General features: G+C 33.2%; 1 non-coding gene across 1 annotated transcript; it reads right to left on the bottom strand.

The window, feature by feature from the left end:
- Positions 1-11,473: 11,473 nt before the first annotated feature.
- Positions 11,474-11,557, bottom strand: TRNAL-CAA (transfer RNA leucine (anticodon CAA)). The gene has a single exon. It is a non-coding gene; the product is annotated as a tRNA-Leu (tRNA).
- Between the last annotated feature and the right edge of the window lie 6,527 nt (positions 11,558-18,084).

Genomic DNA, 18,084 nt, shown 5'->3' with positions numbered 1-18,084 from the left:
ATATAGTGTTGATATCATGTTGTTGTTGTTGAAATTGTGATACTTAGGTGTTTAATTTTGATGTGTTTTGTTGTTGAAGTTATGGAGGTTAATCACATGAATTTATAACAATATAAGTTATTCATGAAATATTCCATGAATCATGAGTTAACCATGTTTTCTATGACTATGGTGTTGTTGTAATTGAACATGGTTGTTGAGGTTATTAAGAAGATGTGTATGAGGTTGAGGAATCCTTGAGTGTTGGTTGTTGTTGAAGAATCATGTTATGTGAAAATGGTAGGTAAAATTGGTAGATGGAAAGGAAAATAAAATAGGAGTTATTTAAGGAAAGAAGTTACTGAGAATTCATGGAGATTGGAATTTTTCCTGCAACCAATCGATTCTCACCTTCAATCGAGAAATTCTCGATCAATCGATTGATTCAGTTGATCAATTTATTGAAATGAATTAATTATTTGATGAATTAAAATATGTCACCAATAAGGTTTGAACCCGGGACCTCCTTGGAATTGTACAAGCCTTACCACAAGGCCAAAGATGTTGTTGTTGAATACTTATGCAATGAATAAATGTTAATCTAAATCTTGATTAAAATAGATTAACGAATTAATTAAGGATCATAACTCCGTTTTGGATACGGACGGATGCGTTAGAAAGATAACGTAAAGGGCTGTTATCATTGTTCCATGTTATAAAATATTGTGTGATTTATAAATACTATGAAATATATTATGATGAATGTTAAACATTGTTGATATGTTTGATTGTGAAATAACATGATTAAAGACCTTACAAAGATGAGTGAGGAAACCTAGGAGAATAACTTGATTAATAACTTAGAAATATAATCTAGGTTATGGAACATGTGTGATACATGTATGAGAATACGGTATTCATTCGTACGACGCTTATGTGGAGGTCGTGGACGAATTGTTGCCATGATTGAGAATGAAACACATTGTATGGAACATGCCATGTTATTGTTGTGTATTATGGTGAATGAAATCACCTATGATTTATGAATTTGTTATGGTTCGTGGAACCGATGATTTGTGAAACCGATCATGTATTCAGAATGTGTGTTTTCTGTGGTGGTACACATCTCTATTGGTATGCTTAGATGAGTAAGCATTGGGATGTGGGACCAATGATTCGAGCCTCAATTGGGTTTGAGCCCCAACCATGGAGGACATGGGGGAAAGGTGGACACCAAAGTGGGATAAGGCCCATACGGTGAAAGAGACTCAAAGTGGGTAAAGTCCCATACCAGTGATGGTTCTCAAAGTGGGTTTAAGTCCCATAGGGGAACCGGATATCCACCGCGAAAGTCGAATCATACGGGCATGCATGAACCGGGCCTGGCTTAGACGTAAGTCCGTTCGAGAATTGATGCGCCGTGATCTGAATAATGATCATGGTTGAGTTATGAGAACTCAGATGCATGTTGCCATACAATTGCGAGATAGTTTCCCCATCGCTCAAGTCTTCGTTCCCTTGTTGACTTGAGTTGGATATGAGTTGAATATTGATTAGAACCCTGTAGAGCCGAGTGGACCCATAGGATAGGAGAACTCACTAAGATTATTATCTCATCCCATTGTTGTTGTTGTTTTTCAGGTAATCCTTACAAGTTGAATCTTGACAAGCTGTTTATGGATGTTTCAAGGAATGCTGTTTATTATGATCTTCCGCTGTGGAGTTGTGTGCAATGAAGATATTGCACATAGTTCTTAGATTTTTATTTTTAGGCATTATTGTATAACATGTTCCATTGATGTTTTAGTTTGGACATGTGTATATATATATTGATGCCATTAGGCACTTATGTTGTGACAATACCAAAATTTAACACTTGTATGATATTATTCTAGATAAATATTATACGGGTTGTTACAATTGGTATCAGAGCAGGTCATTCTCGACCTAGCCTTGAAACATCATAAGTAAATCTATTCCTGCCTCATATGTGTGTTTAGCCAACATGATTCTTAATATCACTGTATGTAGTATTGGGTTTGGTCCACCTAATGTTATGTGCATGGTAGGTAGGATCATGGTTGAGCGACCATGAGGACTCCAAAGTGTGGGTTGAACTTGTGCTTTGAGAGTATGCTCAAGCTTAGAGTTAGAAAGTAAGGATAACTAGGTAGCCCGATTGAAGTTTCGGAGGAGTTATGATTTGGGTATTATGGAATTGAAGAGTAGTGTATCATTCAAGCGATTTTGCGGTGTTAACAGGGTTGAGAAGTTGAGGATCTCTATTGGAAGAATTGTCAGAGCTTTGAGAAAGGGATGAATTGCTAGTGGAATAAGATATACTCACTACTATGGAATAAGTATTGTGAGCAATTCCGTATGGTAAAGGAGAAAGGATGGTTATGTTGCACATATGTCATAAGGTCTGGAAGTGAGGTAGTTTATCAGTGTTTCAGTTTATAAGGCTACTAAAATATTTTGGAAGAACGAGAGTACTTCATGGAGTATATATATTTGGAATTGTATCTTGCAAGTGGTTAAGCACTTGAGAGATAAGGACGTTCAGCTTTGTTGGGAGCCTAAGGTAGTGGTGAAGTCTAAGGAGAGACTCGAGTACATGGCTTCCTATTCCAAGTGAAACATGTATGGACCAAATGGAGGTTAGAAGATAAACCAAGTATGTCCAGTCTTAGAAGGGAGATCGGATTCAGGATAGCTCGTCATCAGTTTAGTGTTAGTAAGAGACCATTATGGAATGTTGAGTTACCTAAGGATCAATTATAAGAGTTTGTGTAGAGGGGGAGAACGCACATTATATAGTAATGGAAACTCCAGTGAGTTTTGGTTGTATGAGATCTGGTTGAGGAGAAGAGCAAACAAGTTTGATTTAAGGAATTCTAGTAGAATGGTTTTGTAATTGGAACTGAGAGAGTTACGATGGGAAGACAAGTGAACACCGAGTGTGGAAGTAGTATGGATGTTGCAATACAACCGTTGTAATGGGGTACATTTCAGATAAAGGTACAATGGGACCATTAAGATTCATTAAGACAAAGTTATAGGCTTGTAGTTGATGATTGCTCGCATCGAGGATTTCTAGAGTATGTAGTGGAGTGGAGGAAGTTATACCTTGGTATTAAGAGAAGTATGTGATTGTCGCATTATGGTCACAAGTATGTGTAAGGGATTCCTTGTCTTGAGATGGATGCGAAGTAACACACATTTTATTGAGTAGTGAGTCTTGTATTCTAAGAATTTGAATTGAGGATAGACAATGAAAGATAAGCCAAGCTGGAGCATGTGGACTAAGTGTAGGATGTGGAATATGTTATGTTACGATAGCTTATTGGGAGACAATGAGAATTATCCGTGGCAAGTCATAAAGACAAGTAACCCCAGTATGATGAAGGGTGTAGTAGGTATTGGTTTAGAAGAAAATTCCAATCATAAGTGTGTCGCAATGATAAGGTTCATCTTAAGTGCATTTTAATTGAATTGCAAGAGTAATAGTGAATTATTGGAAGTCTGGTTGTTATTTATCTTCTTGAGGAGTGTTTGGTTGGTTGATCACGGAGTATAAACATTCACACAGTGTTGGAGCTAAGGGTGTCTTAATTGTCATAAGTGTATCGTTATGGATGTACAAATTGAGGATGGAGTTACAAGTTACCACAAGTCAGATTGGTAGTTTTGAAATTGGGATTTCTGAAGGTGTAGTGCGTAGTTGGTCATCTGTAGAGATATCATGGAAGTCAGACGTGAGGGAAAACCAACCTGGTGAACCATGCTCAGTTTAAGTAAGTCTGGGAAGTACCACTTTTATGATTATGAATAACTAAAAGGAACAGAGCTGGAAGAGACCTACTAAGTGGTGGTGTGGAAGAGATTAGTTAGGTATATGGTATATATTGGTAAGGTGTGACGTGGTTGGTCATGGTATGAAATTGATTAATTCATTCGGATTCATAGCCTTAGATGTAGACTCCCTGAGAGTGGTAATGGATGTGTACGATGATACTCTACCCTATTGGAAGGATTCATGAGTTTTACTTCCCAGGAGGAACGAGAATCAGTTATTCCTAAAGTTAAACATGTAACTCAGACTGTATATTAGTAAGAGCATGAGCTAAGATTATGGAAGATGGGACGGAATGATTGTGTTAATACCTCAGGATTGGCATTAATCTTAGAAAACAAATAATGTAATCACCTCTGTTGTTTTAATATGTTGGGTTGAAGAAATTCAACATCTGGACCAACATGTCATGTACGATGTCACGACATCAGGTCTGTGACATCGCACATGTGTAGGAAACTGAATTGATTAATTCAGTATATGTCATGGGATCAGCAAGGATATCTGGTGAATATCCTAACTCCCTTGTGAAGGCCTTGAAGACTAATTCAGAATATATATAGGCTCTAAATATGGAGATATATATGGAGAGAGATTAGGAACTTGAAGACCTTGTTTGTAGCAGAATTTTTCTGCTGAAGTTGCAACAGCAAAGAACAAGTCTGCTGCAGTTTTCTGAAGGCCCAAATCCAGTTGGGTGATTAGGTTATAAATAGCTGATTGTAATCTAGTTTTTGTAAGCCTCTTAGAATGAATTTTTAGGGGTGTGTGTAAGGTAAATCTCCCAATCTGTGGGAAGGTTACCATGTGTTTCTCAGTGGTAAACCTGAGAGTGTTTGTCACTCAAAGCCTGTAGGCAAGAGTGATTATGTTCTTGAATGAAGCTGTGAAGCAAGTTCAAGGTGTTTGCACATTACATTGTATTTGTAGTGATAGGAATGGAAAATGGAGGTTTCTATCTAGGAGTTCCTAGGTATAGATTGCATTGGGTAGGGATTAAGTGATGAGTTGTAAACGGGGGAGTTTAACTCTGAATTGATACTACTAATAGTGGATCTTCTTCCTGGCTTGGTAGCCCCCAGATGTAGGTCATGTTGGACTGAACTGGGTTAACAATTTCCTTTGTTGGTTTTTCCTTCTGTATGATATAATCATGTCTGCCAAAACTAAGCATGTAATTCAGTCTGTTCAGCAAGATAATATCAGATCTGATACATAGCCTTCTGTTGGAATGTCAAGCAGAATGTTTTGACATTCTCCAACAACAGCACATACTGTTTAATAAGCTGATGAATTCAGTTCAGTATGTAGTGAAGTCTGGATTTAAAAAGCATCACAGACCTGGCCATAAGATCATTGTGAAACTGTCAAACTGGGTGTCTTGACAGTTCTTCCAGTAAGCCGATACTGAAGTATAGACTGGTTGGTCTTTTACAGTACAGCAAATTTAGCCCAGTCTGTTTTCAGGAACCAAACAGACTTAGGATATGGTTCTGGACTTGGATGTCAAACGGGATGTCGTGACATTCACTCCTGACTGCATATGCTAAATTGTTGGATAGTTAGTTTTTCTGTTTCAGGATTTTTCTCAGGCTATTCTTCAGGAATCCACCAGCTGAACTAAAATCTAGGAAACTAACAACTAAGCTACAATTAATGAACCTGGCAAATAATATATTTGTTAGCTCCTTAATAAGTGGAGATTAGTTTAACTTGTTACAACCTTTAATTTAGGAAATACAAGTACATGACCAACAAACTGGAACAATGTAACAGATGATATCTGTGTAGGAAAACAACAGAAGTGAAGGTTATGGTGCACATAACAAATTGTTCCTCCTCTATAGGATGACATAGAAGGAGAGGTTGTGACACTGTGAAAAGGTGCACAATAGTACAGAGTGTAATAACTGTCTTGCTGTAATAAGTACAATGTTAGATCAGATGTCATGACTTGAAGTAGAACATCTGAATACTGACTACACCAGAATTTCAGATTGAGATGAATGATTTTGGGATACGAAGTGAAATGTTATCTCTAGATGTGTATGAAATATTGTGTGTGACTCTATGAGGTGTATGGACACTCATAGTTACGCTCTAGATTGCTTAAGTTCCTTAGAAGTGGTGTCTCGTTGATGATTTAAAGTTCCTTGATGGTTTATGTTGTTTTTGGTCGAGATCATGTGTCAGGAGAAATCTTGAATGAATCAAAGCCCTACAGGAGGATTTGATATGGAATATAGTAACCAGGACTGGATATTGTCAAACTAAATTGGTTTAGCTGCATCGAACACATGATGAATTTGGATGTTCTACGTTTTTATGGTTGTAGTAATGTAAATCCTGGATACCTATCTTCTGTAGAGTGTTGGTCTTATTCTAAACTTTTGTGAGTCATCAAGGAAGTTGTTCTACTAATGGAAGTCGGCAAGGTTCTAGTACCATTTTGGACAGTAGGCACTCTGGAGGGTAAGTGTGTTTCTTTGTGGATTGTTAGCTAAACAGTAGTGCCTAGGAATCCCAGGTGTCCCACTATTGAAATCAGAGTACCACAATGGAAGGTGACGAAAGAAAGAGATCAATCAAGTCTATGGGGATCAGGGGGATAGTTACTCATAAGAATGAGAGTAAGACAATCTCGTGCTAATGGTTCTATCTCATTGGAGTAGTACGAGAGAAGTGAAGTAGTAGGAGTACGGGCTTATAGCATACATTATTAGATCAAGTGAAGTTTATGAGATTATCAATAATGGATTACAAGGTTGTCGCATTTGTTGAAGGAATAATAAGAAAAAAGTAGTCAATGTTGTTGTGGTCAGGGAATCAATAAATTTTCTTATGAAGGATTAATGAGTATTGATTAACCAAGTCGAGATAAGATGTCGTAATTATGTTTGTGTAACTTAGTGAAAGGAAGGGAAGTCATGGTTTCCGAGAAGAAAGTGACCAACTAATGTAGAGCGGTATATCAGATGAATTAAGTGGGAGCAAGTTTAAATGTTAATCCAATATCAGAATGAGATTGTGATGGAAATCAAGAAGTTTCAAGAGTTCATGAAGAAGGAAACTTGTTAGCAAAGACAAGTTAGAAGAATGAGTATGACAGAGACTTGAAATCGAAGAGAAGTTAAGTGTTGGTCTAAGACGTTGATACAAGAATTATTTGTTTGTTGAGTAAAGGAAATTCGGGGGCGAATTTCAATTTAAGAGGGGAGAATGTAATATCCCATATTCCCTTAAATGCTCAATTAGTTATCAGTTGAGACCTATTGAGTTCCTATGTACTCTATCTATTATCATTTGTAACAATTAGAGCTCTTATGTGCTCTAAATGTTATCAATTGGGACCAATAGAGTAACCAGTGAACTCTAAAGAGATTAATTATTAATGAAGAGACAGACCAATATTAATAAGTACAAGAGAGGACATTTTTGGTAACATTAATAATTGGTCAATTGGTACTGGAAGATGAAATATCAATTGGGATATTTTTACTACTACCTAATATTATAATATACATATAGTATATGTTATGTATTATGTGTGGTGGAAAAGAAAAGAAAGGATAAGGATAAGAAGTAGGTAGGAGAGAAAGAGAGTTATCAGAAAGAACAAGGAAAGAAGAGAGAAAGAGGGAAAAGAAGAGAAAGAGAAAGAAAGAGGAAAAGAGGAAAGGAGGAAGAGGAAGAAGAGAAGAAGAGGAAGTAACCACCACCATCATCTTCATCATCTCATCTTCATCACCATTTTCTATTCATCTTCATCATCATCAACTTCATCTTCTTCTTCTACTAGGTGAGTTCTTAGATAGATTTAGCCTTTGGGGGAAAATAACCTATGTTTGGGGGTTAGGATTTGTGTGAATTTGTGATGAACTTGTTGTGTTCATACTCCTCATCCATGCTATATGTTGATATCATGTTGTTGTTGTTGAAATTGTGATACTTGGGTGTTTAATTTTGATGTGTTTTGTTGTTCAAGTTATGGAGGTTAATCACATGAATTTATAACAATATAAGTTATTCATGAAATATTCCATGAATCATGAGTTAACCATGTTTTCTATGACTATGGTGTTGTTGTAATTGAACATGGTTGTTGAGGTTGTTAAGAACATGTGTATGAGGTTGAGGAATCCTTTAGTGTTAGTTGGTTGTTGAAGAATCATGTTATGTGAAAATGGTAGGTAAAATTGGTAGATGGAAAGGAAAATAAAAGAGGAGTTATTTAAGAAAAGAAGTGGAGATATTTAAGGAAAGAAGTTACTGAGAATTAATGGAGATTGGAGTTGATTCATTTGATCAATCTATTGACATGAATTAATTATTTGATGAATTAAATTATGTTACCAATGGGGTTCAAACCCGGGACTTCCTTCGAATTGTACAAGCCTTACCACTAGGCCAAAGATTTTGTTGTTGAATACTTATGCAATGAATAAATGTTAATCTAAATCTTGATTAAGATGGATTAACGAATTAATTGAGGATTATAACTCCATTTTGGATACGGACGGATGCACTAGAAAGATAACGTAAAGGGCTATTATCATTGTTCCATGTTATAAAATATTATGTTACTTGTAAATACTATGAAATATATTATGATGAATGTTAAACATTGTTGATATGTTTGATTGTGAAATAACATGATTAAAGACCTTAAAAAGATGAGTGAGGAAACCTAGGAGAATAACTTGATTAATAACTTAGAAATATAATCTAGGTTATGGAACATGTGTGATACATGTATGAGAATACGGTATTCATTCGTACGACGCTTATGTGGAGGTCGTGGACAAATTGTTGCCATGATTGAGAATGAGACGCATTGTATGGAACATGCCATGTTATTGTTGTGTATTGTGGTGAATGAAGTCACCTATGATTTATGAATTTGTTATGGTTCGTGGAACCGATGATTTGTGAAACCGATCATGTATTCAGAATGTGTATTTTCTGTGGTGGTACACAACTCTATTGGTATGCTTACATGAGTAAGCATTGGGATGTGGGACCAAATTCGAGCCTCAATTGGGTTTGAGCCCCAACCATGGAGGACATGGGGGAAAGGTGGACACCAAAGTGGGATAAGGCCCATACGGTGAAAGAGACTCAAAGTGGGTAATGTCCCATACGATTGATGGTTCTCAAAGTGGGTTTAAGTCCCATAGGGGAACCGGATATCCACCACGAAAGTCGAATCATACGGGCATGCATGAACCGGGTCTGGCTTAGACGTAAGTCCATTCGGGAATTGATGCGCCGTGATCTTAATAATGATCGTGGTTTAGTTATGAGAACTCAGATGCATGTTGCCATACAATTACGAGATAGTTTCCCCATCGCTCAAGTCTTTGTTCCCTTGTTGACTTGAGTTGGATATGAGTTGAATATTGATTAGAAACCCTGTAGAGCCGAGTTGACCCATAGGATAGGAGAACTCACTGAGATTATTATCTCATTCCATTATTAATGTTATTTTTCAGGTAATCCTTACAGGTTGAATCTTGAGAAGCTGTTTATGGATGTTTCAAGGAATGTTGTTTATTATGATCTTCCGTTGTGGAGTTGTGTGCAATGAAGATATTGCACATAGTTCTTAGATTTTTATTTTTAGGCATTATTGTATAACATGTTCCATTGATGTTTTAGTTTGGACATGTGTATATATATTGATGCCATTAGGCACTTATGTTGTGACTGTACCAAAATTTAACACTTGCATGATATTATTCTAGATATAGATTATACGGGTTGTTACATTAATCCTCTAAGATTCACATACCTTTTATAAGAAAATTAGAATATTGATGAAAATGGCACATTAATATAACATTTAAGAAGACCTGAGGCCATGTTTTCGAACTTAACTATTGATGTATCTACCTCAAAAAAAACTCGTGTGGCACGAGCTTTTGTGCCAATTTAATCCTTCGATGAATTCAATCGCACCAATAGAAAATTTATATCTTAAGTCCAAAAACCGGTTCTGAAATATGTTAATTTGTGGCTCTAAATAATTTCAAGTAAGAGAATAAATTATTGAAAAATTATTTTTCTCAAGTAGGTTAACAACATAGTAAACCACAAAGATATTGTTGTTTTCATTGATTTACCATAAGTAGACTACTCTTATTGTATCTGAAATATGGTTTAATTGATCGCAATATAGATGATTTTTAAGGAAATGGAAGTGAAGATATTGTAATCATCACTTCTTTGGTACCATCACTTGTGTACATCAATAAGACAAAACTAGTTATGGAGTACAAGAAAAAATTGTTCAACAACAAGCCTACAAAAACTACTAGTCATGTTTAGTCTAGCCATATCCAAAAATATATGATGCAAACACCATAATTTCTTAAAAGTTTAGAACAAAAATATGAAGATATTAAATTTTTTTAATCAGATACTAGTGTCGGAACACATGACATCACTTGAAAAAATAATTTGTCATTCAACATCTTAATCAGTTATAAATTATGTTGTTTATTCCCCATTAAAATAAAGAAACATGAAAACAATTAGATGAAAAATTTATCTTAAATGACACTTACTTTTATTACGTTTATTTATACCTTTAGTGATGGTATCAGTTTCCTATCAAGAAATAATATCATTGTCTAATTGTTTTATCATCTTTCTCAATCTAGGTAAGACAAATTAGAGACAGATAGAAAATTGGTTTATTCCCCTTAAATATATTTATCCTCTTTCGTAGAATAGATTTGATAAATTAAATACAAATCAAGAATTCGTTTATTCCCCTTAATTGGTAATTATTAGACGCAAAAGGTTTAACTACTATATATTTAGTGAAATATAAAAGAAAAAGCATCAAGCCAAAGTTATTGACATGAAATTATAGTTTGTTTAATTCTCCTCCTTTAATTACTCATCGCTTTCATTATTGATTCCTCAAAAGTTTAGGCATGTGTTTGGTTTGATTTTCATTGAAGAAAAAAAGTCTTTCGTTGTATTACTAATTTGTTCGCTATATATTGTTTCTCATTTTGTGTGCTCAAATATCCAAATTGAATCAAATACAACTTCAATTGACTCTCTGACCGTGGGTTAAGGAAATGGTCATGTATACCCTTCATTTTCCCTCTCTGGTATGATTTGGATTTCTAGTTTGTTTTATTTCATCTGGCTCGATTTCATCTCTCTCTATATATATTGGTTTGAATCATCTTGATCATGACCGATTTTGTTGGATTCTGTTTAATTTGGGTCCTTTTGGTTTAGTTTAATTATGTTTAGTTTGTGTTGGACCGGATTAGATCAATTTGATTAGTGGTTCGGTTAAATGTGTGATTCTCAATATCTTTGTTTTGCTTAGGAACACCCTACTAGTTCTCTCTTAAATCCGTTTTTTATGACTTCCGCTTATTTTCATTTCGAAAATGTTTATTTCTAAATGCTTATTTTTAAGAATTGAGATGGTGATTATTGGTCAAGTTAACGTTGTGGATCATTTACATTTTTTAGTTCTGAGTTTTGGTTTCGATTAATTCTTGATTTTGTGTTTGTTGTGAGCGATTCTTATGCCTTTGGTGATTCTCCTAATATCATAAAACAAAAGTGCTACTTTATTTAGTATATTGTTGTGCCACTTATATCATAAAGTGTAAGAAGTGGGATTCGAACCCACGTCCTCTCACAAAGACCAGAACTTGAGTTTGGCGCCTTAGACCACTCGGCCATCCTGACTATAACAATTCTTTGTCACACTATCTTAATATATCACTAAACACTAATTTCGAGAAAATGAATCCACATGCAGGATTATAACTTTTTAACAACATTGTTTACTTAGTATTGATCATGTCATGCTTGGTAATTTGTTTTTACCATAACTCCACTACCATCGCATTTTATTTTTGCATTTTAGGAGAAAATTTACTAACCTCTTATCTTTTTTAAAGTAATTGAGTTAAGCAAATGCATTTTCATTCACAACAGTATTTTGGATACATGTAGAAATACCAATCAAAATATGAAAACTAAGTTGAAATTCTCCTACTCTTACAAAAAGAATGAGGTACGTGTCAATGGCTTACTTCCGAGGATACTCTACCTTGGTCTTTCATGTATATATTATTAAGAAGAAAACGATAACTACTAGTAATCATGTCAAACTCAATATTATAGTTTTGTTGATAACAAAAGAGACAACTACCTTTATGGAATATAATTCAAATCCAATCATACCCAAATGCAAATGTTTCACTTATTTTATTACTAATAACAATCTAAGAGCTTCATCCTACTTCACTAAGAGTGGAAAGTCATTTATTTTTTCATGCATAAAAATGACCGTAATTCTCTCGGATGCACATACCTTTTATAAGAAAATTATAATATTGATGAAAATGACACATTAATATAACATTTATGATGACCCAAGGCCATGTTTTTGAACTTAACTATTGATGTATCTACCTCAAAAAAAATCGTGTGGCACGAGCTTTTGTGACAATTTAATCCTTCGATGAATTCAATCGCACCAATAGAAAATTTATATCTTAAGTCCAAAAACCGGTTCTGAAATATGTTATTTTGTGGCTCTAAATAATTTCAAATAAGAGAATAAATTATTTAAAAATTATTTTTCTCAAGTAGGTTAACAACATAGTAAACCACAAAGATATTGTTGTTTTCATTGATTTACCATAAGTAGACTACTATTATTGTGTCTGAAATATGGTTTAATTGATCGCAATATAGATGATTTTTAAAGAAATAAAAGTGAAGATATTGTAATCATCACTTCTTTGGCACCACCACTTATGTATATCTATAAGACAAAAATAGTTATGGAGTACGAGAAAAAATTGTTCAACAACCAGCCTACGAAAACTACTAGTCATGTTTAGTCTTAGCCATATCCAAACAATATATGTCGGAACACGAGAATCACTTGAAAAAATAATTTGTTATTAAACGTCTCTATCAGTTATAAATTATGTTGTTTATTCCCAATTAAAATAAGGAAACATGAAAACGAATAGATGCAAATTTTATCTTAAATGACACTTACTTTTATTACGTTCATTTATATCTTTAATGATGGTATCAGTTTCCTATCAATAAATAATATCACTGTCTAATTGTTTTATCATCTTTCTCAATCTAAGTTAGACAAATTAGAGACAGATAGAAAATTGGTTTGTTCCCGTTAAATATATTTATCCTCTTTCGTAGAATAGATTTGATAAATTAGATACAAATTAAGAATTCATTTATTCCCCTTAATTTGTAGTTATTAGCCGCAAATGTTGTAACTACTATATATTTAGTGAAATATGAAAGAAAAAGGATCAAGCCAAAGTTATTGACATGAAATTCTAGTTTGTTTAATTCTCCTCATTTAATTACTCGTCGCTTTCATTATTGATTCACCAAAAGTTTAGGCATGTGTTTGGTTTGATTTTCATTGAAGAAGAAAAATTCTTTCGTTGTATTACTAATTTGTTCGCTACATATTGTTTCTCATTTTGTGTGCTCAAATATCCAAATTGAATCAAATCCAACTTCAATTGACTCTCTGACCATTGGTTAAGGAAATGGTCATGTATAACCTTCATTTTCCCTCTCTAGTATGATTTGGATTTCTAGTTTATTTTATTTCATCTGGCTCGATTTTATCTCTCTATATATATTGGTCTGAATCATCTTGATCATGTCCGATTTTGTTGGATTCTGTTTAAATTGGGTCCTTTTGGTTTAGTTTATCTATGTTTAGTTTATGTTGGACCGGATTAGATCAATTTGATTAATTAGTAGTTCGGTTAAACATGTGAATTCTTAATATCTTGGTTTTTCTTAGGAACACCCTACTAGTTTTCTCTTGAATTCCTTTTTTATGACTTCCGACTATTTCCATTTTGAAAATGTTTCTTCCTAAATATAAACCATTAACTGCTTGATGTTATGTGTAATATCCCATATTCTCTTAAATACTCAATTAGTTGTCAGTTGAGACCAATTGAGTTCATATGAACTCTATCTATTATCAGTTGTAACAATTAGAGCTCATATGTGCTCTAAATTTTGTCAATTGCGACCAATAGGATAATCAGTGAACTCTGAAGAGGTTGATTATTAATAAAAGAGACAGGCCAATATTAATAAGTGCAAGAGAGGACATTTTTGATAACATTAATAATTGGTCAATTGGTACTTGAATATGAAATATCACTTGAGATATTTTATATTACTAATTAAAATTATATATTATCTATATATATATTATACAATATTTGTATGGTGGTGATTGGAAAAGAAAGAAGAAAAGGATAAGAAGTAGTAGGAAGAGATAAGAAGGAAAGAGAGAGTTATCAGAAAGGAAAAAGTAAGAGAGAGGAAAAGAGAAAGAGGAAGAAGAGAAGAAAATGAAGGAACGAAGAAGAAGATAAGGCCATGGAAACATTCACCACCATCACCTCTTCATCACCAACTTCACATTTATTTCACCATCTTCATCTCGAAGGTGAGTTCTAGTTAGAACCTTTAATTGTAGACATTAGGGTTTGGACAAACCATAAAATAATTAGAATGGTTAATAACAAGTTGATGAGTTCTTATCTTAATCATGAAAACTTCCATGGATGATGGTATGATTTGGATTTCTAGTTTGTTTTATTTCATCTAGCTCAATTTTATCTCTCTCTATATATTGGATTGAATCATCTTGATCATGTCCGATTTTGTTGGATTCTGTTTAATTTGGGTCCTTTTGGTTTAGTTTAATTATGTTTAGTTTATGTTGGACGGGATTAGATCAATTTGATTAGTAGTTCGGTTAAACATGTGAATTCTTAATATCTTGGTTTTTCTTAGGAACACCCTACTAGTTTTCTCTTGAATTCCTTTTTTATGACTTCCGACTGTTTTCATTTTGAAAATGTTTCTTCCTAAATATAAACCATTAACTGCTTGATGTTTCGTGTAATATCCCATATTCCCTTAAATACTCAATTAGTTGTCAGTTGAGACCAATTGAGTTCCTATGTACTCTATCTATTATCAGTTGTAACAATTAAAGCTCATATGTGCTCTAAATGTTGTCAATTGGGACCAATAGGGTAACCAGTGAACTCTGAAGAGGTTGATTATTAATTAAAGAGACAGGCCAATATTGATAAGTGCAAGAGAGGACATTTTTGATAACATTAATAATTGGTCAATTGGTACTTGAATATGAAATATCAATTGAGATATTTTATATTACTAATTAATATTATATATTATAAATAAATAAATATATATATATATATATATATATATATATATATATATATATTATACAGTATTTGTATGGTGGTGATTGGAAAAGAAAGAAGAAAAGGATAAGAAGTAGTAGGAAGAGATAAGAAGGAAAGGGAGAGTTATCAGAAAGGAAAAAGAAAGAGAGAGGAAAAGAGAAAGAGGAAGAAAAGAAGAAAATGAAGGAACGAAGAAGAAGATAAGGCCATGGAAACATTCACCACCATCACCTCTTCATCACCAACTTCACATTTATTTCACCATCTTCATCTCGAAGGTCAGTTCTAGTTAGAACCTTAGATTGTAGACATTAGGGTTTGGACAAACCATAAAATAATTAGAATGGTTAATAACAAGTTGATGAGTTCTTATCTTAATCATGAAAACTTCCATGGATGATGGTATGATTTGGATTTCTAGTTTGTTTTATTTCATCTGGCTCAATTTTATCTCTCTATATATATTGGTTTGAATCATCTTGATCATGTCCGATTTTGTTGGATTCTGTTTAATTTGGGTCTTTTTGGTTTAGTTTAATTATGTTTAGTTTATGTTGGACCGGATTAGATCAATTTGATTAGTAGTTCGGTTAAACATGTGAATTCTTAATATCTTGGTTTTTCTTAGGAACACCCTACTAGTTTTCTCTTGAATTCCTTTTTTATGACTTCTTCTGATTATTTTCATTTTGAAAATGTTTCTTCCTAAATATAAACCATTAACTGCTTGATATTACGTGTAATAACCCATATTCCCTTAAATACTCAATTAGTTATCAGTTGAGACCAATTGAGTTCCTATGTACTCTATCTATTATTAGTTGTAACAATTAGAGCTCATGTGTGCTCTAAATGTTGTCAAATGGGACCAATAGGGTAACCAGTGAACTCCAAAGAGGTTAATTATTAATAAAAGAGACATGCCAATATTAATAAGTGGAAGAGAGGACATTTTTTATAACATTAATAATTGGTCAATTGGTACTGGAATATGAAATTTCAATTGAGTAATTTTATATTACTACTTAATATTCTATTATATATATATATATATATATATATATATATATATATATATATATATATATATATATATATATTATACAATATTTTTGTGGTGGTGATTGGAAAAGAAAGAAGAAAAAGATAAGAAGTAGTAGGAAGAGATAAGAAGGAAAGAGAGAGTTATCAGAAAGGAAAAAGAAAGAGAGAGGAAAAGAGAAAGAGGAAGAAAAGAAGAAAATGAAGGAACGAAGAAGAAGAGAAAGCCATGGAAACATTCACCACCATCACCTCTTCATCACCAACTTCACATTTATTTCACCATCTTCATCTCCAAGGTGAGTTCTAGTTAGAACCTTTAATTGTAGACATTAGGGTTTGGACATACCATAAAATAATTAGAATGGTTAATAACAAGTTGATGAGTTGTTATCTTAATCATGAAAACTTCCATGGATGATGGTATGATTTGGATTTCTAGTTTGTTTTATTTCATCTGGCTCAATTTTATCTATCTATATATATTGGTTTGAATCATCTTGATCATGTCCGATTTTGTTGGATTCTGTTTAATTTGGGTCTTTTTGGTTTAGTTTAATTATGTTTAGTTTATGTTGGACCGAATTAGATCAATTTGATTAGTAGTTCGGTTAAACATGTGAATTCTGAATATCTTGGTTTTTCTTAGGAACACCCTACTAGTTTTCTCTTGATTTCCTTTTTTATGACTGCTGATTATTTTCATTTTGAAAATGTTTCTTTCTAAATATAAACCATTAACTGCTTGATGTTACGTGTAATATCCCATATTCCCTTAAATACTCAATTAGTTGTCAGTTGAGACCAATTGATTTCCTATGTACCCTATCTATTATTAGTTGTAACAATTAGAGCTCATCTGTGCTCTAAATGATGTCAAATGGGACCAATAGGGTAACCAGTGAACTCTAAAGAGGTTAATTATTAATAAAAGAGACAGACCAATATTAATAAGTGGAAGAGAGGACATTTTTGATAACATTAATAATTGGTCAATTGGTACTGGAATATGAAATATCATTTGAGTAATTTTATATTACTACTTAATATTATATATATATATTATATATATATATATATATATATATATATTATATATATATATATATATATATATATATATATATATATATATATATATATATATATATATATAGTATTTGTATGGTGGTGATTGGAAAAGAAAGAAGAAAAGGATAAGAAGTAGTAGGAAGAGATAAGAAGGAAAGAGAGAGTTATCAGAAAGGAAAAAGAAAGAGAGAGGAAAAGAGAAAGAAGAAGAAGAGAAGAAAATGAAGGAACGCAGAAGAAGAGAAAGCCATGGAAACATTCACCACCATCACCTCTTCATCACCAACTTCACATTTATTTCACCATCTTCATCTCCAAGGTGAGTTCTAGTTAGAACCTTTGATTGTAGACATTAGGGTTTGGACAAACCATAAAATAATTAGAATGGTTAATAACAAGTTGATGAGTTGTTATCTTAATCATGAAAACTTCCATGGATGATGGTATGATTTGGATTTCTAGTTTGTTTTATTTCAAATGGCTCAATTTTATCTCTCTATATGTATTGGTTTGAATCATCTTGATCATGTCCGATTTTGTTGGATTCTGTTTAATTTGGGTCCGTTTGGTTTAGTTTATGTTGGACCAGGTTAGATCAATTTGATTAGTAGTTTTCTCTTGTTTTCCTTTTTTATGACTTCCGACTATTTTCATTTTGAAAATGTTTCTTCCTAAATATAAACCATTAAGTGTTTGATGTTATGTGTAATATCCCATATTTATTTAATTACTGAATTAGTTGTCAATTGAGACCAATTGAGTTCCTATGTACTCTATCTATTATCAGTTGTAACAATTAGAGCTCATATGTGCTCTAAATGTTGTCAAATGGAACCAATGGGATGTGAGAATCATGGA

This window comes from Lathyrus oleraceus, unplaced genomic scaffold, assembly GCF_024323335.1.
Source record: "Lathyrus oleraceus cultivar Zhongwan6 unplaced genomic scaffold, CAAS_Psat_ZW6_1.0 chrUn0001, whole genome shotgun sequence".
Classification (NCBI taxonomy): domain Eukaryota; kingdom Viridiplantae; phylum Streptophyta; class Magnoliopsida; order Fabales; family Fabaceae; genus Lathyrus; species Lathyrus oleraceus.
Note: the sequence above shows the minus strand (reverse complement) of the source record. Positions and strands in the feature narration are given on the sequence as shown.